Source organism: Heterodontus francisci, chromosome 2 (genome assembly GCF_036365525.1).
Source record: "Heterodontus francisci isolate sHetFra1 chromosome 2, sHetFra1.hap1, whole genome shotgun sequence".
Lineage (NCBI taxonomy): Eukaryota > Metazoa > Chordata > Chondrichthyes > Heterodontiformes > Heterodontidae > Heterodontus > Heterodontus francisci.
The window spans coordinates 202,640,823-202,665,611 of NC_090372.1; the positions used below are offsets into that span (position 1 = coordinate 202,640,823).

Here is a 24,789-nt window from a genome sequence, read left to right on the forward strand (position 1 = left end):
AAACCCTGTCACCAGGTTTCATGGAGATACCCAAGATCGCGTCGTTGGCACCAGCTAGACCTCATCGTCACAAGGCGAGCCTCCTTAAACAGTGTTCAAATCACACGCAGCTTCCACAGTGCGGACTGTGACACCGACCACTCCCTGGTGTGCAGCAAGGTTAGACTCAGACCAAAGAAGTTGCATCATTCCAAGCAGAAGGGCCACCCGCGCATCAACACGAGCAGAATTTCTCATCCACAGCTGTTACAAAAATTTCTAAATTCACTTGTAACAGCCCTTCAAAACACTCCCACAGGGGATGCTGAGACCAGGTGGACCCACATCAGAGACGCCATCTATGAGTCAACTTTGACCACCTACGGCAAATATGCGAAGAGGAATGCAGACTGGTTTCAATCTCATATTGAAGAGCTGGAACCTGTCATAGCCGCTAAGCGCATTGCACTGTTGAACTACAAGAAAGCCCCCAGCGAGTTAACATCCGTAGCACTTAAAGCAGCCAGAAGCACTGCACAAAGAACAGCCAGGCGCTACGCAAATGACTACTGGCAACACCTATGCAGTCATATTCAGCTGGCCTCAGACACTGGAAACATCAGAGGAATGTATGATGGCATTAAGAGAGCTTTTGTGCCAACCATCAAGAAGATCGCCCCCCTCAAATCTAAATCAGGGGACATAATCACTGACCACCGCAAGCAAATGGACTGCAGGGTTGAGCACTAGCTAGAACTGTACTCCAGGGAGAATGTTGTCACTGAAACTGCCCTCAATGCAGCCCAGCCTCTACCAGTCATGGATGAGATGGACGTACAGCCAACAAAATCGGAACTCAGTGATGCCATTGATTCTCTAGCCAGATGAAAAGCCCCTGGGAAGGACAGCATTACCCCCGAAATAATCAAGAGTGCCAAGCCTACTATACTCTCAGCACTACATGAACTGCTTTGCCTGTGCTGGGACGAGGGAGCAGTACCTCAGGACATGCGCGATGCCAATATCATCACCCTCTATAAAAACAAAGGTGACCGCGGTGACTGCAACAACTACCGTGGAATCTCCCTGCTCAGCATAGTGGGGAAAGTCTTTGCTCGAGTCGCTTTAAACAGGCTCCAGAAGCTGGCTGAGCGTGTCTATGCTGAGGCACAGTGTGGCTTTCGTGCAGAGAGATCGACCATTGACATGCTGTTCTCCCTTCATCAGATACAGGAGAAATGCTGCGAACAACAGATGCCCCTCTACATTGCTTTCATTGATTTCACCAAAGCCTTTGACCTCGTCAGCAGACGTGGTCTCTTCAGACTACTAGAAAAGATTGGATGTCCACCAAAGCTACTAAGAATCATCACCTCATTCCATGACAATATGAAAGGCACAATTCAACATAGCGGCACCTCATCAGACCCCTTTCCTATCCTGAGTGGCGTGAAACAGGGCTGTGTTCTCGCACCCACACTTTTTGGGATTTTCTTCTCCCTGCTGCTCTCACATGTGTTCAAGTCTTCAGAAGAATGAATTTTCCTTCACACAAGATCAGGGGGCAGGTTGTTCAACCTTGCCCGTCTAAGAGCGAAGTCCAAAGTACGGAAAGTCCTCATCAGGGAACTCCGCTTTGCTGACGATGCTGCTTTAACATCTCACACTGAAGAGTGTCTGCAGAGTCTCATCGACAGGTTTGCGGCTGCCTGCAACGAATTTGGCCTAACCATCAGCCTCAAGGAAACGAACATCATGGGACAGGACGTCAGAAATGCTCCATCCATCAATATTGGCGACCACGCTCTGGAAGTGGTTCAAGAGTTCACCTACCTAGGCTCAACTATCACCAGTACATTGTCTCTAGATGCAGAAATCAACGAGCGCATGGGAAAGGCTTCCACTGCTATGTCCAGACTGGCCAAGTGAGTGTGGGAAAATGGCATACTGACACGGAACACAAAAGTCCGAGTGTATCAAGCCTGTGTCCTCAGTACCTTGCTCTACGGCAGCGAGGCCTGGACAACGTATGTCAGCCAAGAGCGACGTCTCAATTCATTCCATCTTCGCTGCCTCCGGAGAATACTTGGCATCAGGTGGCAGGACTGTATCTCCAACACAGAAGTCCTCGAGGCGGCCAACATCCCCAGCTTATACACACTACTGAGTCAGCGGCGCTTGAGATGGCTTGGCCATGTGACCCGCGTGGAAGATGGCAGGATTCCCAAAGTCACATTGTACAGCGAGCTCGCCACTGGTATCAGACCCACCGACCGTCCATGTCTCCGCTTTAAAGACGTCTGCAAACGCGACATGAAGTCCTGTGACATTGATCACAAGTCGTGGGAGTCAGTTGCCAGCGTTCGCCAGAGCTGGCGGGCAGCCATAAAGGCGGGGCTAAAGAGTGGCAAGTCGAAGAGACTTAGCAGTTGGCAGGAAAAAAGACAGAAGCGCAAGGGGAGAGCCAACTGTGTAACAGCCCCGACAAACACATTTTTCTGCAGCACCTGTGGAAGAGCCTGTAACTCTAGAATTGGCCTTTATAGCCACTCCAGGCGCTTATCCACACACCACTGACCACCTCCAGGCGCTTACCCATTGTCTCTCGAGATAAGGAGGCCAAAGAAGATTAAGCACGGCGTTCGTTTTTACATGTATGCTGACGACACTCAGCTCTACCTCACCACCACTTCTCTCGACTCTTCCACTGTTGCTAAATTACTACTACTCGATGAGCAGAAATTTCCTCCATTTAAATTATTGGGAAGACTGAAGCCATTGTTTTCAGTCCCTGCTCCAAATACTGTTCCCCAGCTACCGACTCCATTCCTGTCCTGGGCAACAGTCTAAGATTAAGCCAGTATGTTTGCAACCTTGATGTCGCATTTAACCCTGGGATGAGCTTCCAACCTCATATTCATGCCATCATTAAGACTGCCTATTTCTACCTCTGTAACATCGCCCGACTTCGCCTGTCTCAGCTCATCTGCTGCTGAAACCCTCATTCGTGCCTTTAATTTCTCCAGATGTGACTATTCCAATGCACTCCTGGCTGGTCTCCCACATTCTACTCTCTGTAAGCTTGAGGTCATCCGAAACTCTGCTGCCCATGTCTCAACTCACACCAAGTCCTGTTCACCTGCCATCCCTCTGCCTGCTGACCTTCATTGGCAATGTCTTGATTTTAAAATTCTCATCCTTGTTTTCAATCCCTCCATTGCCTCTCCCGTCCCTATTTCTGTAATCTCCTCCAGCCTCACAACCCTCCAAGATATCTGTGCTCCTCTAATTCTGGCCTCTTGTGCTTCCCTGATTTTAATCACTCCACCATTGACGGCTGCGTTTTTAGTTACCTCGGCCCCAAGCTCTGGAATACCCTCCCTACGCCTCTTCTCCTCTCCACCTTGCTTTCCTCCTTTAAGACGCTCCTTAAAGCGTACCTCTTTCACCAGCTTTTGGTCATCTGACCTAATATGTCCTTTTGTGGCCTGGTGTCATACTTTTTTATAATGCTCCTGCAAAGTGCTTTGGGAAAAGGCATTATATAAATATAAGTTGTTGTTAAAGGTGCTATATAAATGCAAGTTGTGGTTGGTAAATTTGGCTAGTTTTTCTGCTATCTCCTTTCTTTCTATCATATCTCTTCTAATCTTCCTCTTGACTTCTATGATTATCAGTTCCTCTGTGAACCGTTCCAGTGAGACTGAGGCAAAATATCCATTCCGTATCCCTGCCGTTTCAGTATTATGCCCTGAGAGTTTATCTTATTCATCCCTAGTGGCCCTATCTCTATCTTAAATCTCCTTTTGTTGCCTTCATGCCTATAGAACATTTTACTATTTATGTTTTGTATTCTTCGATATTTTATTTCCGGTTTCCTTCTTGTCATTCTTCCAACTTCTTTCCTAAGATCATCAAGGCTGTTCTCGCCTCTATTGCATATTGCAATCCAAAATGTTTGTTAAAAAAGTCTTTTTTTTTTAGAAGGGTGAGACTTGTGACTTAACTTGTTCTTTCTACCTCACACGCCACCATAGCAACCTTTCTACACTTGTAATGCTTTTCTAAGTCAATTTGCTCAATGATGGGGGGGGGGGGGGGGGTGGGTGGCATGGAGAGGGAATGCACTGAGATTCTTTGATTTTAACGTACATGATTTACTGCACTTGAAAACAACACTCAATCATTTTGTTGTATTTGTGTTCTCTTGACGAATGTATGTAATCCACCAGTACATTTTAAATAGGTGGATTAACACAGAGCCAGAGAGAGAACAGACTCCAGATCCATTGGGTTTGAAAATCCAGGCCAGAGTTTGCTACGAACTTACTGGCGAATGGTTGGTTAGAAAGTCTTCTCACTTGTATTGCTGGCTGGTATCACTCCACGGGGTCATCGTAGTTGTTCTTGCAGTGAAATTATTGCCAAGCAAATGGGTCGAGTCCACACACAGACAAAAAACACGCCTCACGACCACCCTTTGAACTGAAGACAATTGCTTTATTTCTTGGCCGGGGTGGGGAAAGGAAGGTTTGCTCTTTGTTCTGCTGGGTGTATCAGGGTGGAAGAGAGGGAGAAAGAAGGAAGGGGAACAACTCTTTGGGTTGAAGGTACTAATTGCTGCAGGACTGTGACTGACAGAAGGTGCAGGAGGAGGAGGAAGGGGAAGAGGGGGAGTTGTTCTCTGGCTCTTTCCAAGATGGCCACCAATGATGGAGTAATGTAATAACTTTACATCGCGTTTGTTTGTTTTTTTTTAGTTTTAAAAAAAAAAGCTCCTTTGACTCCTGGAAGAGGACTTCGAGCAAGGAGATAAAAGTACCTTCGCACCCCCTTTTGCTTTTGGAAGAAGAAAGAAGAAAGCTGTATATAATATGTCTGTATATTTCTCACAAACACCTTTGGATTAGGACTTCAACCGTGCGTTGGTTTTTTCCTCTCTCCCTCCCCTCATGACTTGTGTGTGTGTGAGGATTTGGGAGGAGTATTCGCAGACACAACCACTCAAAGAAAAGCTCTTGATTTATATTAGATAGATAGATAGATATTCTCTCACCTCTTGCTGCTCTTTCTCTTCCTGTTTCTCTCTCTTTCTCTTCATTTCCTCTATTTTTTTTCACTAAAATTTCTTCTTGTGTCTGTTGCAAAGTTTTTTTTTGTGTGGGGGGGGCAAACTAACGTCGAAAGAAGAAGCCTGGAAGTCTTTTTCAGTACGATTCTGGTGGAGGATTTCTGGAAAAAAAATAAGTGTCTTTTGAGAGCGACAAGAGAGGAAACAACAACAAAAGGCTCGACGCTTGAGGCGGCTTTTCTTTTTCGATATATTATATAATTTTTTTTCTTTTGGGACGTGGCAAGAAGAGAAGCAGCAAGAAAGGGCTTGTTTTTTGGGGGGTGGGGGAAGAGAAGGAAAAGAAAACAAAATCCATCGAAGACTCTGGATAAATTTCTTGTGGCAGTCGATTTCTTTCTGATCTGAGGATAAAACAGAAACTTATTTACTGTTTTAAAATCTACACCAGCAATAACAAATCAGCAGAGAGAGCTTTTCGACGGGCGAAATCCAAGTTCGTCAAATATAATTTACACGCAACAAAAATCCTCTCAGCAAAACAAAAAAAAACAACCGTTTACCCCGATGACAGTTGAGGTCATGAACACACAAATTCCGCTGTTCTAGGATTTAAAAGGTGAGTTTCCCTTTTTTAAAAAGTTTTTTTGTGTGGTAATATAAATGTACACATGTTAAATTGACGAGGTGGTTGCGTGGCTCCGGCTCCTTTCGGGCCATTGGGGAAAGGAGGAGGAGGAGGGGGGTCGGGCGCCATTGTGTAACTTGCTCAGTCATGGTTTGCAAGCCTGTAAAATGAGGACGGACGATGATCTCTTGTATATAGATATACGCTCTTTTAAAAAAAAACACTTATTGCATACTCATTTTTGCATTACTTAAATGCACTGATGTCGTGTGAATGCATATCACTTTGTCTTGCAATTTTGTTTTTAAATACCATTTTGTTGGCTGGAAGAGAGGAGAAAGGGGAGAGTTGATGGAAGGAAAGGGGAGAAAGAAAAAATGTATGTACTGGACACGTCTGGAGACAAAGCCAGGAAGCTGCTCCCGAAAAGCTGTCAAACTAAATTTTTAAAAACAAACTTTTATTCCCCCAAGTGAGTGGAATGTGGGCTATTGGTCATGCTGGAGGGTTTACGGGCCTTGTCCATACTAAGGTGGGGTCTGATGTGTGGCAAAGCCATGAAGTCCTGATGTGTCCAAACTGCGTAGTCAAGCTGACAACTCCAAGATTAACCACTCAGTCATGGGGGATCCCTGTGTGTTTTTACATGATAGTATTTTTAAACAACTTTTTTGCAGAAATATGTTGGTTATAATTAGTTAATTTCTAAACAAAATAAGTTTGGTAATGAAATTCACATACTGAGTTATTAAAAAAAAAGCCATGTTTATTTTTATAATTTTCTTTGACATTTAAGAACTTGAGATAACATGAAGTTTTTGTTTTGTCCTCTTGTATTGACTGGCCTCAGCCAATTTCCACCAGGTAACTTGCAATTTCCACTTCTCACACTTGAGAGTAACAGTCTTTCAGTAAACTGCCATAATGTTAAAGTGACAGGACTTTACAATGTCAGTCTGTCTTCAGTTGGAAAAAATTATCCTATAGTGAATTTATTTTTAATCATGGTTTTTTATTTTGACCAGTTTGTTTTAAAACTCTTCCGATAGTCTGGATAGATCCCTGATAAATATGATTATGGAGCTCTCTCGCTTTTGTCCTGTTCGATCACCAGTGCTTTGAAAATGGGGGAAAAGTACGAGACTGATCTGGCAAAGATCGCATGCCACCTTTGAATTGTGCTGCCTTTGTTGTATGCCGTTTTACTATGTATAGCTGCTTTTTTTCAATTACAAAAGGCCAGATTGACCAGCAACACACTACTACAACTACCCAACCCATCGGGGTACAGAATAATCCAGTTCTGTCTTGTAATATGTTAGAATACAGAGATTTTCAGCTTGAACTTGAATTTTTAATTTAAAGCCTTTATTTATAATCTGTTTAGATACTTATGGCAATGTTTTTGATTTTCATATTCTAAAAGAACTAGTCAGTTTTATAATGCAACATAGACAACATGGTACATTAGCCTAACAAGAATACCCAAGTGTTCACTTGCCTAATAATTGCAACTCAAAATCAGCAGTGTTGTATGCTGGTGCTTCACCATGCGTTGTTTTTTTATGTGGCTGCAAGATGGTCTTGGACCAAAAATGACATTGTAGAAGAAGGAACTGAATGTTATCCAGGCAGTGTTGTTTGGCTAGTCAAATAGACTTTTCTTCTAATTTTTGACACCAGTAATAAATAAGCCTAATGCTTGCAGGGGTGGGAGGTGGATAGGGAAAGGTTCTGCGATGTAGAAGCAGTGTTTTGTGATGTGTGGTGTATGTTGGGCTGCGGACTTCATAGCCCGACATATCCCTCACTCCTACCATTACTATTAAGTCGAGATCAACTGTGGTTCAATGAGGAGTGCAGGAGAGTATGCCAGGAGCAGCTGTAGGCATAACTAAAAATGAAGTGCTAACCTGGTAAAGCTTCAACACAGGACTATATGGATGCTAAATAACGGAAGCAGCATGCTATAGACAGAGCTAAATGATCCTACAACCAACGGATCAGCTCAAAGCTTTGCAGTACACATTCAGTTGTGAATGGTGGTGAACAATAAAAAAAAACTAACCGGAGGACGAGGCTCCACAAACATCCCCATTCTGGGGGCACGTGGAGCTCAGCACGTGAGTGTAATAGATGCGGCTGGAGCATCTGCAGCCATCTTCAGCCAGTAGTGCTGAGTGAATGATCCATCTGTGCCTCCTTTTGAGGTTCCCACTATCACAGAACCCAGTCTTCAGCCAATTTGATTCACTCCATGTGATATCAAGAAATGGCTGAGTGCACTGGATACTGCAAAGTTTATGGGCTCTGAAAACATCCCAGCTAAAGACTTGTGCTCCAGAACTAACTGTCCATCTAGCTGAGCTGTACCAGTACAGCTACAACGCTGGCATCCACCCAACAAAGTGGTAAACTGCCCCGCTATGTCCTGTCTACAAAAAGCAGGGCAAATCTCATCTGGCCAATTATCACCCCATCAGTCTACACTCAGTCATCAGCTAAGTGATGGAAGCTGTTGTCAACAGCGGCACTTACTCACCAATAACCTGCTCGCCAGTGCTCAGTTTGGGTCTGCTGGGACTATTCTACTTCAGACCTCATTGGAGCCTTGGTCCAATCATGGACAAGGATGGCTAATTCCAGAGATGAGATGTGAGTGACTGCTTGTGATATGAAAGCATTTGACGGGATGTTGCATCAAGGAGCCCTTGTAAACTTGAATTCAGTGGGAATCAAGGGGGATGTAGGGGGAAAACTCTTCACTGGTTAGAATCGTACCTAGTCCAAAGGAAGATGGCTTTGGTTGTTGGAGGCCAATTATCTCAGCTGCGGACATCATTGCAGGAGATCCTCAGGGTAGTGTCCTTGGCCCAATCATCATCTGTTGCTTCATCAATGGCCTCCCCTCCATTATCAGGTTAGGAATAGGGATGTTTGATGATTGCACTGTTAGTTCCATTCGCAACTCCTCAGATACTGAAGCAGTTCGTGCCCGCATGCAGGTAGACCTGAACAACATTCAGGCTTGGGCTGCTAAGTGGCAAGAAACTTTTGTGACACACAAGTTCCAGGCAATGACCATCTCCAGACACAGTCTAATCACCTCCCCTTGACTTTCAACAGCATTACCTTAGTCAGCTCCCCTACTAGCAATGTCCTGAGAGTCACCATTGCTCAGAAATGTAACTGGACCATCCACTTAAATGTGGCTACAAGAGCAGGTCAGAGGCTTGGTATTCTGTGGTGAGTGATTTCAGCACTTGACTTCCCCAAAAACTTATCACCATCTGCAAGGCACAAGTCAGGAGTATGATAGAATACTCTCCACTTGACTGGATGAGTGCAGCTCCAACACACTCAGAAGCTCGACACCGTTCTGGACAAAGCAGTCAGTTTGATCACCCAGTCCACCACATTGAATATTCACTCTCCCCACAAGTTCACAATGGCAGCAGCATGTACCATCTACAAGAAGCTAGGGCTTCTTCAACAGCACTTCCTCTCTTTCAGCCACCCCCAAATATCGTGACCTCCATCAGCTGGAAGGACAGCTGCCGCATGGGAACACCCACCTGCAAGTTCCCCTCCAGATTGCAAACAATTTAAAAAAAATCATTTTTAAATATAACGCTGTTCCTTCATTGGTGGGTGAAAATCTTGGAACTCTCTACTCATTAGCACTGTGGGAGTACTTTCACCACACAGACTGCAGCAGGAGGAGAAGGAGGCTCAGCACCATTTTCTCATGGCCCTGCCAATGATGCCCACATCCCATGAACTAATAAAACAAAGTGTCACTGTTCACTTTAAGTACCTGATGGTTCAGCATTCAACGTGGCTGTTAGTTTATGTCCACAGCTTGGTACTCGCTCTCTCCACTCTCCCCCTCTCCAATATACACGCACCCAAAGGAAAAAACTGGATTTTGATGTCTCTTTTTAATCACTATGGAACTTACATTTTTGTGAGGCTTAACATGTTAATTCTGCCAGTTTATAAGTCTAGGAAAATGGGAATTGGGTGGGAAAGTGGAGTTGAGGTTGAGGATTGGCCATGTTCTTACTGAATGGCAGATCAGTATCGAGGGGCCCCATGACTCCCCTTTCTTATATTTTAATCCCTTTTGTAATATCGTATTCAATTATAAAAGTCTGACTTGATGTGCTTCATTTAAATAACTAGCATTTTTCTCTGAGGAAACCTTATTTGTTCAGTGGTCTCAACAGCCGTCTGTTTTATTCTGGGAAGGCAATTGGAATTAAGGTCTTGTGCTTACAAGTTATTGGATATCCCAATGCAGAAGTTGATTTTTAGAGCTGGCTGTGTATATAAATGTACATTAAGAAAATTCATACTTTGTGCCCAGTACTTAGGATTGACCTTTTTAATATTTGTACATCTGTGCACATACCCTACGTCAGCAGCAGTATGTTGTAACTTATGGTGTGTCTAGTTCGCATAGGCAATTTATAAATACCCATGTCCATAATTATAATGGAAGAATATCCAAAAGTAATGACAGAACATATAACTTCAAAAAATGAGGACTGAATTATGTCTGCGTGACCCTGTCGAATTATTCACTGCCATTTTTATACCGAGTAAAATTTACTTCAATGACTTCTGTTTCCTGAAATGCAGCCTGATACATATGTGAGACCGATAAGTTAATACAATTTATTTTTTGTTCTGCCTGCCTGTTTTGTGTCACTCTTTAGTTCTCCTGGAGCCCCCAAGCAATCAACTAACGTGATTTCAGCATTTAAAAAAAAAAATCATGTAACTGTACTGAAGAATAGAACAGCTGAATAACTGGCAGTTGGTTTTTACATGCACTTACTTTTCACATTTTGGAAATGGTGGCTTGGTGAGATGAATGAGTTTAAAAATAAATGTTAATGAAACTGATAAGTGAAAATGTATTTTACGCCACAGTTATTGCTCTAACATGTTCAGCTGCAGTAATACATAAGCTTGATTAATGTGGAAGGTTTGTAGTAGGCTTTAGCAGAGAAAAGCGATGCAATGTGTCAACGCTATTCCTGTAAAATTGTATCCAAAACTCTTTTGGTTTAAAGATTATACGTTAGTGTACTTGAGAAAGATGGGGCAAAGTACTTGCCCGCTTTTCCTTTCTGCATAGAATTTTTGATTTCTAACTGCTGTGAGGTTTTGGTTTTAATTTATTTGTTGTGTTGATATTTTTGGTTCATTTTTTTTTCTAAGATGCTAAATTAACTCTACAAAAAAACTATCCATGTTCTGTATGATGCATTTTTTAATATTACATCAGTATTATAGTGCAATTGAGTGGTTCTACTTCTGTCTCCAAGTTGCATTTGTATATTTCCTTTTAATGTAGCAAAACAACATTGACAAACTAATTTAACACTAAACCACATGATATTAGAATTGGTCAAAGAGGTAGCTTTTACCGAGTTTCAGAGGTGAGAAGCTTGTGAGGGAATTCCAGAGCTGGGGGCAGCTGAAGACATGGCCGCCAGTGGTGGAGCGCTAAAATCAGGAATGCAGAAGAAGGCAGAATTGGAGGAGCATGAACTTCTCAGAGGGTTGTAGGGCTGGAGGAGATTACAGAGATAGGGTGGGGCAAAGCCGTGGAGGGATTTGAAAACAAGAATGAGAATTTTAAAGTAGAGATATTGGTGGACTAGTGTGTGAAGCTATTCTTCAGGTCAGTGTCTTTATTTTATTTTAGGCATTCTCCCTGTTTACTACAAATAACGTTTCCAGAAGCCTATGAACTGAAAGTAGCACCATAATGTGTGTTGAGTGGGGAACAGTGCCACGTGACTAAGAATTAGCCTTTTATATTATACCCAGACTGTGTGGGTTGCCTGTCACACACTTCTGTCTACTCTGAATATTAGTAAGTATACAATCGGACTAACATTCAAACTGAATATATTGATGAATAAGGCCGTTACACAGAAGCAAAAGACGAGTACAATTGGATAGGACTATACTGAAGCATTTTCTCTTTTTTTTTTTCCCCCTCTGGCTGTGACAATCCAGTCTGTATGTTCATCTGCCTGAACATTTCACAAGCACATAGTAATTCCTGATGCAACTAATTACAGATAGAGGTAGCAGTGACACTGTGAAGAGCTGGCTTGACCAATTGAAATACTTGTGTTTCTTGCCCTGAAAAACAAGCTTTATGGCTCGGTCATGTTTCCCATTGAAGCTAATTTTTAAAAGTCAGTGAACTATCTAATGCCATATAAATTTTTTTCCCTATTTGTGGCTTAGTGAACTCTGCTTTTAATTCTGTCACTTTTTTTTCTTGCCACAACACAGGAAACTGCTATATATGATGTGTTAGTCACTGAATCACCTTCAGTATATACTGTATAAGTATAATGACACACTGAGTTCATTATGAACTTTATAGGATTTATGGTCAGAATTAAAGCAACAATCCATCTGCTAACTCATGCACGCACTGTCATTCAGAATTTACAATTGGATATTTATAGACTATATGGGCAGTTGCCACCATGTCAAGTTTGAAACTTTAATTTGCTGGTTGGGAACCTTTTTAAATTTTGGGGGAAGGACTGCGTAGATCAGCAATGTGAAAAATGTATTTGTCACTCTTTCCAGGTGGATTGAGAATTCAGACTGTGTGGCTAGAACAAAATGGTGGTCTGTAGCATGTCATAACTGGCTTGGTGCTTTGCCAGACTCTGGCATGGGAAGATTAAAAAAAAAAAAAAATTTGCTTGGTGGCTTTTGGAATGGAGTGAGAAGAAACATGTACAATTTAAATTCATAAAATATGATGTACATAGTTAAGGGATAAGTTGTAAAGCAGCAATTCATCCTTGAGACATACAGTATGTTGATCAATTACTTAAGCTTTGGCCTAGTTTGTGAAGACATTTGTGCATATGTCAATACATATGTACAAGGTGTATTTGCTGGAAAATGCTATTCCTGTATGTTGCCAGACTATGAATTTGATTCCCCTCCCATGTCACACTTGCTATGCATTTCCATCATTCTTGTGGTGCAATATGCCATACAACCATTGCGGTTCTTCTGAACATTCATTGCAACTGATGTGTTCCTCACTATCATTCATGAATGCTATTGAAGAGTGGGGAAAATATAGTCATTTTGTCTGCACTATGAACAGGAATTGAGTTTATGTGGCACTAAAGCATCCTGGGACTTGAAAGAACTCTAATCATAGTAATGAACATTGAAATAAGTTTTAATAATATAGGAAACAGAGAATGATTAAAGAAGGAGAGGGTGGTTTTTGTGGTTTCATCTGCTTTCCTTCCTGAAGTCTTTCAGAAGTTTGTTGGATCAGGCATTTCCTCCATTCTAGCAATGGTATGGCTTCAGGTTCAATAGTGTGTTCATGTGTTAGTAGGAAATACATCACATGCCTCAGCACCACCCCCCTCGACTGCTCCATTGTTGTAAACTATCAGACTGCTTATCTGACATCCAGTACTGGATGAGCAGAAATTTTCTCCAATTAAATATTGGGAAGACTGAAGCCATTGTTCTTGATCTCTGTTCCAAAATCTGTTCCCTAGCTACAGATTCCATCTCTCTCCCTGGCAACATTATAAGATTAAACCATTCAGTTTGCAACCTCTGTGTCCCATTTGATCCTAAGATGAGCTTCCGACTGCATATTTGCACCTCTAACATCAACTGACTTCGCCCCTGTCCCAGCTGATCTGCTGTTCAAATCCTCATTCATGCCTTTGTTACCTCTAGACTTAACTCTTCCAATGTAGTCCTGGTTGGCGCCTCGCCTTTTACCCTCTGTAAATTTGAGGTCATCCAAAACTCTTCTGCCTGTGTCTTAACTCGCACCAAGTCCCATTCCCTTTATCACCCCTGTGCTCACTGACCTACATTGGCTGTCAGTCAAGCAACATCCTGATTTCAAATTCTCATCATTGCTTTCAAATCCCTCCAAGGCCTTGCCCCCCCTCATCTCTGTATTTGCCTCCAGCCCCAAAACCCTCTAAGATATCTGCGCTCTAATTCTGGCCTCTTGAGCATCCTTGATTTTTAATTGCTCCACCATTGGCCACGCCTTCAGTTTCCTAGGCCCTAAGCTCTGGAATGCCCTTCCTACACCCCTCCATCTGGCTTTCTTCTTTTAAAACTCTCCTTAAAACCAACCTCTTTGACCAAGCTTTTGGTCATCTGACCTAATGTCTGCTGTGTGGCTTGGTGTCATATTTTTGTTGTATAATACTGCTGTGAAGTGTGTTTTATTACATTAATGGCACTTGTATCAATATAAGTTGTTCTACTGACAAACTCTGGGTCACCCCCATTTAAAATAAATCCATCACTACTTTGCTGTCAGTGCAGTTCTGTTTTATTATCTATGAATAGTAATACTTTCGCAGTCCTTTCCACCAGTAAAATGTTACCACTCACCTGAAAAATCAATTGCTCTGAACAATGCTCCATTACAACAACTTCACTACAAAACCTTTATTTTACGAGTAGTAAATTGTCTTTATTACTTCAGGATTGTTACAGGACAGTCTATAATGCTGAGCCACATCAAGAGGTATTGGGACAGGTGACTCAAAGTTCTGTCAATGAGGTAGGTTTTAAAGAGTGTCTTGAAGGACAGAAAGGTAGAGAGGCAGAGTTTTAGGGAGGGAATTCCAGAGCTTAGGGCTATTGGAAGCTGAAGGCATGGCAGCCAATAGTAGGCCCAATTGGAGGAGCACAGAGATTTTGGAAGGTTGCAGGCCTGGAGGAGGTTGGTTCCATTCTGATCTATCCAGTCGCAGCCAGAGAATCCCCTGCAATGGCTTCTCTTCCTGCTTCCACACCATTACAATTGGTGCCCCCTAAGGATCTCCTCTTGCCCCTCCTTTTTCTCATCTGCATAGTGTTGCTTGGTGACATCATCCAAAAGCATGTCAGGTTGCATATGTACGCTGTCGACACCTAGCCCTACTTCACTGCTGCCTCTCTGAACCACCCTCCCATCCCCCACTCTCTAATTTGTGTTGCTGCTTGTCTGCTATCCAGTACTTGACTAGCAGAAATTTCCTCCCAACGAAATATTGGGAATTCCAAAGCCATTGTCTTTGGTCCCCACCACAAGCTCCATTTCCTAGCCATTAACTTCATGCCTCTCTCTGGCAACTGTTTGAGGCTGAACCAGGCATTTGCAGCATTGCTTGTATTTGACCCCGAGATGAGCTTCTGACCACATTCGTGCCATCACCAAGATCACTTGCTTCCATCTCGATAACATCACCCAACACCTCCCTTGCTTCAGCTCATCTGCTGCTGGAATACTCGTCCATGACTTTGTTACTGCTTGACTTGACTATTGCAACCCTCTTCTGGCCTCCCATCTTCCACCCTCCATAAACTTGATGTCATCCAAAACTTTGCTTGTATCCTAACTCGCACCAAGTCCTGTTCACCCATCACCTCAGTACTTGCTGACATACCCCTGGGATCTTTGCTTAGCAACGCTTCAATTTTAGAATTCTCATCCATGTTTTCAGGTCTCTCCACGGCCTCATCTCTTCCTAGCACTGTAACCTCCTCCACCACTGCAACCCTTTTGAGATCTCTGCTCCTCCAATTTTGGCTTTTTGTGCACCCATGATTTTAATCGCTCCAGCTTTGGTGACTGTCCCTTCAACTGACTAGGCCCTAAGATCTGGAGTGCCCTCCCTACCTCTTTATCCTTAAGATGCTCCTTAAAACGTACCTCTTTAATGGAGATTTTGGTCACCTATCCTAACATCTGTTGGTGTCAAATTTTACTAACACTCCTGTGAAGCACCTTGTGATGCTTTACTGTGTTAAAGGTGCTAGATAAATGCAAGTTGTTATTGCTTTTGTTTTAGCTTAATATTTTGAGACATTTTTTGAAAGGTGCTCAGACTGTTTGGTGCCAGTGACACTCTTGCTTTGTTTGTTGCAATTTTGCTGAAAACAAGATTTTTGCATAGGTTAGAAGGAAACTGAGTTGGCAACAGCAACTCAAATGACCAAACAGTGAAAGAATTAGATCGCTTTGCTCTTTTATTGCATTTTCTATTGGTTGTTGTGCATATGTCTGCTAAGGCACTCCACACAATTGTTCTTGATGAAAGATTAAAGACTTTATGTAATCACTGATTTACTTGAATCTAATTTGGAGTTGGCAGTACATAGGTAATCGTCCACCAACTATTACCTCGTGTGCAGTATCGTTTAGTAGTCAGTTGCAGCCTATTGAAAATGTGTGCCTGTTGGGACTAATAAGGTCGTAGGAAATAATTGTGTCAGTTTAATAAACTGATATATTTTAATGTTGGGTAATGTTCCAAAATTCATCACCTGAAAATGCTCCTACTACTAGTACTTCACCCTTGAGAAATTGCCCTCTCCAAACATAATGGAAATTTGGAAAGACTGTATAATTGTGTACAAAACCAAAATACTACAAATGCTGGAAATCTGAGATAAAAACATAAATACCCAGCAGGTGAGGCAGCACTATATTGAGAGAAACCGTTAACGTTTCAGGTTGATGAGCTTTTGTCAGTACTAGAAAGAGGTAACGTAATAGGTTTTAAGCAAGTACAGAGGTAGGGAACGGGGGGGGGGGGGGGGGGGAGGAGAGCAAAATGGAAGGTCTGTGATAGGGTAAAAGGTAGGAGAGATTAACTGGCAAAAGGAACAATGGTACAATGCAAAAAGAGATGGTAATGGGACAAGTAAAGAAACAAAAAATGATTCAAGAGGTGTAAATGGGAATTGAAGAATCATCACCGACTGCTGTCTGGGAGCAGTGGTTATGATCTGAAATTGTTGAACTGTGTTGAGTCTGGAAAGCTGTGAAGTGCCTAATACAAAAATGAGGTGCTGTTCCCTGAGCTTTCATTAAGTTTCATTGGAACAGTGTGGAGGCTGAGGACAGGGAGGTTAGACTGAGAGTTGGGCAGAGAATTAAAATGACAGGTGATCTGAAGCTCGGTCATGCTTACAGACTGAATTGAGGTGTTGCGCAAAACAGTCTCCCAATCTGCATTTGATCTCCCCAATGTAGGGGAGGCAGCATCATGAGTAGTGAATACAGGATACTAAATTGAAAGAAGTACAAGTTAGATTTTAGATTAGAGATACAGCACTGAAACAGGCCCTTCGGCCCACCGAGTCGGTGCTGACCATCAACCACCCATTTATACTAATCCTACACTAATCCCATATTCCTACCAAACATCCCCACCTGTCCCTATATTTCCCTACCACCTACCTATACTAGTGACAATTTATAATGGCCAATTTACCTACCAACCTGCAAGTCTTTTGGCTTGTGGGAGGAAACCGGAGCACCCGGAGAAAACCCACGCAGACACAGGGAGAACTTGCAAACTCCACACAGGCAGTACCCAGAATCGAACCCGGGTCCCTGGAGCTGTGAGGCTGCAGTGCTAACCACTGTGCCGCCCACTGTGAATCACTGTTTTCCCTGGAAGGGGGGAGGTATAAGGGCAGGTGATGCACCTCCTATTCTTGCCTGGGAAGATGTTGTGGGAAGGGCAAGTGGGTGTTGGGGGTGATTGAGTGGACCAGGATGTCATGAGGGAATGGTCCCTTTGGAATTCGGAAAGGAGAGGAGGGGAAGATGTGTTTGGAGGTGGTATCATGCTGCAGATGGTGGAAATGAATGCGAAGGCTGGTGGGGTGGAAGGTGAGGGCAAGGGGAATCCTATTGTAGTTCTGGGAGCTAGGGAAAAAGCTGAGTGAAAAATGAAACAGACCGGGTCGAGGGCCTTGTCAATCAGTTTGGAGGCGATTCCTTGGTTGAGGGAAAAAAGGGGTATATGGAAGCACTGATTTGGAAAGTGGCAGCATCAGACGAGGAAGCAATGGAGATATTGGGAGAATGGAATAGAGTCCTTATAGGAAGGTGGCTGTGGAAGTCAGCGGGCTGGTAGTGGATACGGTTGATAGCCTATCCCCATAAATGTGAAATTTGCTTACAATTTCCACCCTTCACGTGGACCATCTCCGACTCTTTCCTTCCCTTCCTTGACATCTCTGACTCCATTTCTGGGGCGAGGCTGTCGACCAATATTCACTATAAGTCATGGACTCCCAGAGGTTATTGAACTGAAACATTAATCTCTTCCTGTTTCCACAGATACTGTCTGACTTGCTGAGTATTTCCATCATTTTCTGTTTTTACCTAGTTGGACATCTTTCACAGTTTGAGGTGACATAGTATAAACATTTCGCACATCTACCGTGATACTTCTCTGAAATCCTCATGACATCCCTGCAGTCTGTAATGGAAACCAGTCGTCCATAGAACAAACTGTCTCTGTTGACCGTAAACAACAGATGAGAGATAGTCAAAAGTTCACTTGAAGTGCTCATGGCATGAATTTTTCAGTTTGAAAGTTGTGCAGCCATTTCACATCAGGTGAAATATGCTATTTAGGCTGATTTCATCTGCATTTATTTGTTCCTCTGAAATGTTGATTTTGTTTTCTTGATGGTTAATGGGTTGCAGTGTGTCTTCGTTATTATTTCACTGAAGATTGAAATAAGACAGGACAATTTTAGTTGTGTAAATTTTAAGAACATTTTGTACCAAGATATTCCATTTGAGTGTGACATTGGTTAGTTTTTGGATGTCTTTTGAGGTGTGGTGATACTTTACCATTGATCACTTAACTGATTGTCAACAATTAAAATTACACAATACAATTTTTCAATTTGACAAGAATTTGTGTTTCTAATTTTCTGAGAGAACAGGTTTTAAGGTTATTCACAAAGCTATCTTCAAGATAGCTGAAAATTGGCCACTAATTTAATGCAAGGTGAAATAGAATTTGGGATTGTGTTCATTCTGTACTTGACATTCATTGTAGTAAACAGTCAACAACTTACTTGCAGAATTAAACTGCCAATTATGTATAATAAAAGCAAAATACTAGAAATCTGAAATAATAGTGCTGGAAATACTCGGCAGGACAGGCAGCATCTGAGGAGAGAGAAGCAGACCTGAAACATTACATCTGCTTCTGTTGAGATGTTGATAGTAGCAGTTATTAGGAAGGAGGCAGCAGGAGTTTGGCTGGCAAGCAGCCAAGAAAAAACAGTCATGGTGTCAAGCGACTATAGCTGGCAACCAGCTTTCCCTCACCGTCTTAACATGACTTCGCAATCAAAAGCGAGGAAAAAAGGCGAATGCTGGAAATTAATATTAGGATGCTTAGCCCTGTGGATGAAAGAAAGGCTTAGAGCCCCCTTCATTATGCCCTTTGTGAGTTGAAGGGTACCCACCTGAAATGTTTAACCTGTTTTTTTTCATTTTATTTCACTTATTACCATGTTTTCCAGTTCCTATTTTGGATATTTTCTTTATAATGTTGGTTAAAGTCTTGTGATTGCAAGAGCTTTTGAAATGTTTATTCTATAAAAGGAAAACGCAGTACAGGAAACGTTTCTCAATATTTTCAGCCCATGCTGTGACTTGAGTTGCAATAATATCACTTTTGTATGCTAATGACCTTTTTTCTTTTGCTGGCAACATCAAAGAATGTATCAGACAGTCAAAGTCTGTTTCAGTTTGTGTTGAGCTGAGGTTTTAAAACTGGGTCACAATTAAAATTAGTCTCAACACCCCTTTCCCCTTTTGAGTAAATCAGCTCTGTTTTTCTGCTTTAAGTATAACAGCACTATGTTGCAACATCAGGTACAATTTGGACTTCCTTACTGGGTGTGTTCGGGAAGCTTTGCCAAAGCAATTGGGTGGGGCACTTTGTGGTGAAAATATGAATTTGCCATTCAAATTCTAGAGGTGGTGGAGAATGTGAGGTATGTGATCTTGAGATCTGTCTTTGAATCCCCTCCATGTTTTTGTTGCACTGTTTTGTGTGAAAAGTTATCAAATGGCAGGATGCTGTTATGCCAGTTCTTTTTAATAAAAAGGAGAAGTCTACAAATGCTGGAAATCTGCAATAAAATCAGATTTGGCTTTTCTACTGATGTATAATGTACAACATAATGAGATCTGTTCAAGAAATGACAGAGTAACTTTGGTACAACATAAAATGACACTAAGCTCTTGGGGCCCTCTTGGAAACAAACAAAATTTACAGCCATTTGGCCCATTCTGTCTGTGACTGTCAAAGGAGTGCTATCCAGCCTAATCCCACTTTACAGCCCTGTACTTAAAGTACATATCCAAGTATTTTAAATACAATGACGGTTTCTGCCTCTACCACCCTTTCAGGCAGTGAATTCCAGATGCCACCGCCCTCTGGGTAAGAACATTTCTCCTCCACTTACCTCCAATATATCTGCCAATTACTTTACATCTAATTCCCTTGGTTATTGACCACTTGCTAAGGGAAACAGGTCCTTCCTATCCATTCCTATCTTGGTCCATTGTACTTTTATGCACCACAATTAAATCTCCCTTTAGCCTCCTCTGCTCCAAAGAAAACAACTCCAGCCTATCCAATCTTTCCTCGTAGCTAAAACTCTCCATTCTTGGCAACATTCTTGTAAATTTTCTCTGTCCCCTCTCTAGTGTAATCACATACTTCCTGTAATGTGACCTGAACTGTAAGCAGCACTCGAGCCGTGGTCTAACTCATGTTTCATACAGTTCCAGTGTAACCTCCCGTTCTTAATCTGTGCCTCGGCCAATAAAGGAAAGTATGGCGTATGCCGCCTTAACCACTTTGTCTACCCGGCCTGCTACCTTCAGGGATCTGTGGACATGCTCTCCAAGTTCCCTCTGCTCTTCTACACTTGGTATCCTACCATTTATTGTGTATTCCCTTACCTTGTTTCACCCCTCCTGAATGCATTACCTCGCACTTCTCCTGGACTGAATTCCATTTGCTACTTTTCTGCCCAGCTGACTAGTCCATTGATATCTTCCTGCAGTCCACAGCTTTCTTCCTCGCTGTCAGTCACGGCCAATTTTTGTATCAACCACAAACTTCTTAATCATGCCTCCTATATTTAAGTCTAAATCATTGATATTTACTGCGAACAGCAAGGGACCTGGTGGAACCCCACTGAAAACAGTCTTCCAGTCACAAAAGCACCATGTCCATTTACTTCCTGCTGCTGAGCCAACTTAGGATCAAACTTGACTCTTCTCCTTGGATCCCATGGGCTTTTAATTTTCTGACTGGTCTGCCAACTGGGCCCTTATGAAAAGCTTTGCTAAAATCCATGTAGACTACATCAAATGTGCTATTCTCATTGACCCTCCTCGTTACCTCAAAAATTAATTTCAGTCAAGTTTGTCAGACACGACCTTCCTTTAACAAATCTATGCTGACTGTTTTTCATTAACTGGTTTAAGTGATGAGTTACACTCTCCCTCAGAATTTTTTCCAGTAACTTTCCCAACACTGAGGTTAAGCTGACTGGTCTGCAGTTACTCAGGCTATCACTACTTGCCTTTTTAATCAACAGTATAATGTTAGCAGTCCTCCAGTCTGCTGGCACCACGCCTGTAGCCAGAGAGGATTGGAAAATGGTCAGAGCCTCCACTATTTCTATTCTTGTTTCTTTTAAGAGCTTGGGATACATTTCATCCGGGTCTGATGATTTATCCGTTTTCACGGATGCTAAACACCTTAATATTTCCTCCCTCACTATGTTCATCCCACCCAATATTTCACCCTAATCGTTAACGACACTTTCCGCATTGTCCCCCTCTTTTGTGAAGACGGACGCAAAGTATTCATTAAGGACCATGACTACTTCTGCCTTCACACCAGTTACCTTTTTGGTCTCTAATTCGCCTTACACTTTCATTACTTATCGTTTAACCTTTATGTATTTATAAATCATCTTTGAAATGATAGAAATTTGCAGCATGTAAGGAGGCCATTTGGCCCAATGTGTCTGCGTTGGTGACAAGTAGCCATCCAGCCTAATCCCACTTGCCAGCTCTTGATCTGTAGCCTTGTATGTTATGGTATTTCAATTGCATATCCAAGTTCCGTTTGAATGTTGAGTGTTTTTGCCTCTACCACCCTTTCATGCAGTGAGCTCCAGATCCCCACCACCCTGGATGAAAAAAATTTCCTTTGAGTCCCCTCTAAACCTCCTAAAGCTATGCCTCCTCGTTATTGACAGTCACGACCAAGGGGAATTGGGTTTTCCTATCCATAATTCATAATTTTATACACTTCAATTAGGTCTCCCATTTTAGTCTCCTTTGTTCCAAAGAAAACAACTCTAGCCTATCCAGTCTTATATCTAAAATTATCCAGTCCATGCAACTTCCTCATAAATCTCCTCTCTACCCTCTCTAGTGTGGTGACCAGAAATGCATGCAGCACTTTAGCAGTGACCTAACTATTATTTTGTACTGTCCCAGCATAACCTCCCAGCTCTCATATTCTTGGCTAAGAAAGGCAAGTATCCTGTCTGCTTCCTTGGCCACCTTGTCTACCTAACTAGCCACCTTCAGGGATCTGTGGACATGCACTCCAAGGTCCCTCTGTTACTCAGCATTTCTCAGTATCCTACCATTTATTGTGTATTCCCTTGCTGGTTATCCTTCCTCATGCATTACCTCACTTCTCCAGATTGAACTCCATTTGCCACTGTTTTGCCCACCTGACTAGTCCATTGATATCTTCCTGCATTCTACAGCTTTCTGCTTCATTATCAATCACATGACCAATTTTGGATTTTCCTTGATTTGACATGCCAGTAATTTTTCATGCCCTCTCTTTGCTTTCCTACTTTCCTTTTTAATTTCATCCCTGCACTTTCTATACTACTTTAAGCTTTCTGCAATATTGAACTCTTGGCATCTGACTTTTTTTGCCTTGTGTGCTCTTTGACATCTGGGTGGAGGAGGGTCTAGATTTGGGAGTCCCACCCTTTTTCTTTGTGGGAACATTTGTTCTGAACCCCCTCTATATCCTCCTTGAATGTCTTCTCATGGTTTGACACTGATTTACCTTCACAAAGCTGCTTCCAGTTCTCTTTTGGCAAATCATCTCAGCTTAATAAAATTTATTTTCCCCAGTTTAACACATTTACTCTTGGTCTGTTTTGTCCTGTTTGAAAACTATGTTAAATCTAACTGAATTATCACTACCACTAAAATGGTCTCCCACAGATACCCCTTCAACCTACCCACCTTTATTCCCTCAAACTAAATCCAGGCTTGCCCCTTCGCCACCAGGCTTGCTAAGTGCTGCCTTAAAAAAAGTTTTCCTGAATGCATTTTAAGAATTTTGCCCCTCTATACTTTTATACTGCTTTAATCTCAATTAAATTAGGATAGTTGAAATTCCCTACTATCCCCTTTTAAAAAAAAAATTCATGGGACGTGGGTGTTGCTGGCAACGGCAGCATTGTTGCCCATCCCTAATTGCCCTGGTGGTGGGGAACCGCTGGAGTCCATCTGCACTTCAAGAATTTGCTGACATTTATTTTTCTATCTTCCTCTGACTATTTGTGGGTCTGTAGTATACTCCCAACAGTGTAATTTCTCCTATTTTGTTCCTTGGTTGAACCCTTATGGCCTCATTTGATCATCTAGCATTTCATCCCTCCTCACAGTTGTGATTGTTTCTTTAACCAATTCTGTGACCCCTGTTCCTTTTTATCTTCCTCGCTATCCTATTTGAAAACGATGTAACCAGGAATGTTGAGCTGCCATTCCTTCCTGCCATTTTGCATTAATAACTGTTATGTCATTGCTTCCAAGTGTCTATTTTTGCCCTCAGCTCATCTGCCTTATTCACTAGACTCCTTACATTGAAATATGCACCATTAAGAAAATAGGCGACATGTTTAGATAGAGGATCTGGATCGGCGCAGGCTTGGAGGGCCGAAGGGCCTGTTCCTGTGCTGTAATTTTCTTTGTTCTTTGTTCTTAATCACTAAACAACCGCTTTATCTATTTTCTAGCTTTTGTTTCCTTTGCCTTCAGTAGTCACTCACTAGTTTTCTGCTTCATTCCAGCTTTGTTTCTCTCCTTTCTGAATCTACACTCCAGTTCTCTTTCCCCTTGCCAAGCTAGTTTAAACCCTCCCCAACAGCGTAAGCAAACCTCCCTGCCATGATATTGGTCCCAGCCCTGTTGAGGCTGTGCCTATCTGGCTTGTTACCTATTTGCTCTCTGCCTGTACATTCTTAAGCTGCAGGAGTGACCACCTCCAGAAACATTCTATCCATAGTTCAGTCTCGCAGATACACTGTAGAGACGCCAGCTGCTGCTCAAGCTCTGAAATCCAGAATTTGAGCTGCTCCAGCTGATGACACTTCCTGTACATGTGGTTGTCCAGGACACGAGGCATCCTGTTGTTCCCACTTGGAACAGGATGTGCATGGAATGTCTGAGGTGCCCTGCTATGCCTCTATTTATTAGACTACTATGTAAACTTACCAGAAGTAAAATTTGAGACTTACTTAGACTTGAGCCTACTTAAAGCCAGATTTAAAACTTACCAAACTTTATTTAATTTAACCCACTTCCCTAACTTAGAGGAGGGAGAAAAATGGTAATGCTCTCCTACCAATCACCTACGTGATGTCACTCCTAGATAATATAGCCATCTCCCCTTGATATTCAAGAGCATTACCATTGCTGAATCCCCACTATCAACATCTTGGAGGTTACCATTGACTAGAAACTTAACTGGACCAGTCATATAAATACTGTGGCGACAAGAGCAGGTCGGAGGCTGGGAATGAATGCTACGGTGAGTATCTCACGACCTGACTCCCCAAAGCCTTTCAACCACCTGCAAGGCACAAGTCAGGAGTGTGATGGAATACTCTGCACTTGCCTGGATGAGTGCAGCTACAACACTCAAACTCAACACCATCTAAGACAAAGCAGCCTTCTTGATTGGCACCCTATTCACCAGCTTAAAGATTGACTCTCTCCACCACCGGTGCACAGTGGCAGCAGTGTGTGCCATCTACAAGATGCATTGCAGCAGCTCTCCAAGGCTCCTTCGACAGCAGCTTCCAAACCCTGCGACCTCTATCACCGAGAAGGGCAAGGGCAGCAGATGCATGGAAACACCACCTCCAGGTTCATCTCCAAGTCATGTATCATCCTGATTTAGGACTATATGGC

At 42.5% G+C, this 24,789-nt stretch overlaps 1 protein-coding gene across 16 annotated transcripts in view; it reads left to right on the top strand.

Moving 5' to 3' along the window:
• Window positions 1–4,346: 4,346 nt before the first annotated feature.
• Window positions 4,347–24,789, top strand: part of kmt2ca (lysine (K)-specific methyltransferase 2Ca) — a 460,534-nt gene continuing 440,091 nt past the window's right edge. For all 16 annotated transcript variants that reach the window (XM_068015025.1, XM_068015031.1, XM_068015029.1 and 13 more), the window contains exon 1: window positions 4,347–5,669. The gene's annotated coding sequence lies outside the window, so the exon portion shown is untranslated. The remainder of the gene's footprint in view (window positions 5,670–24,789) is intronic.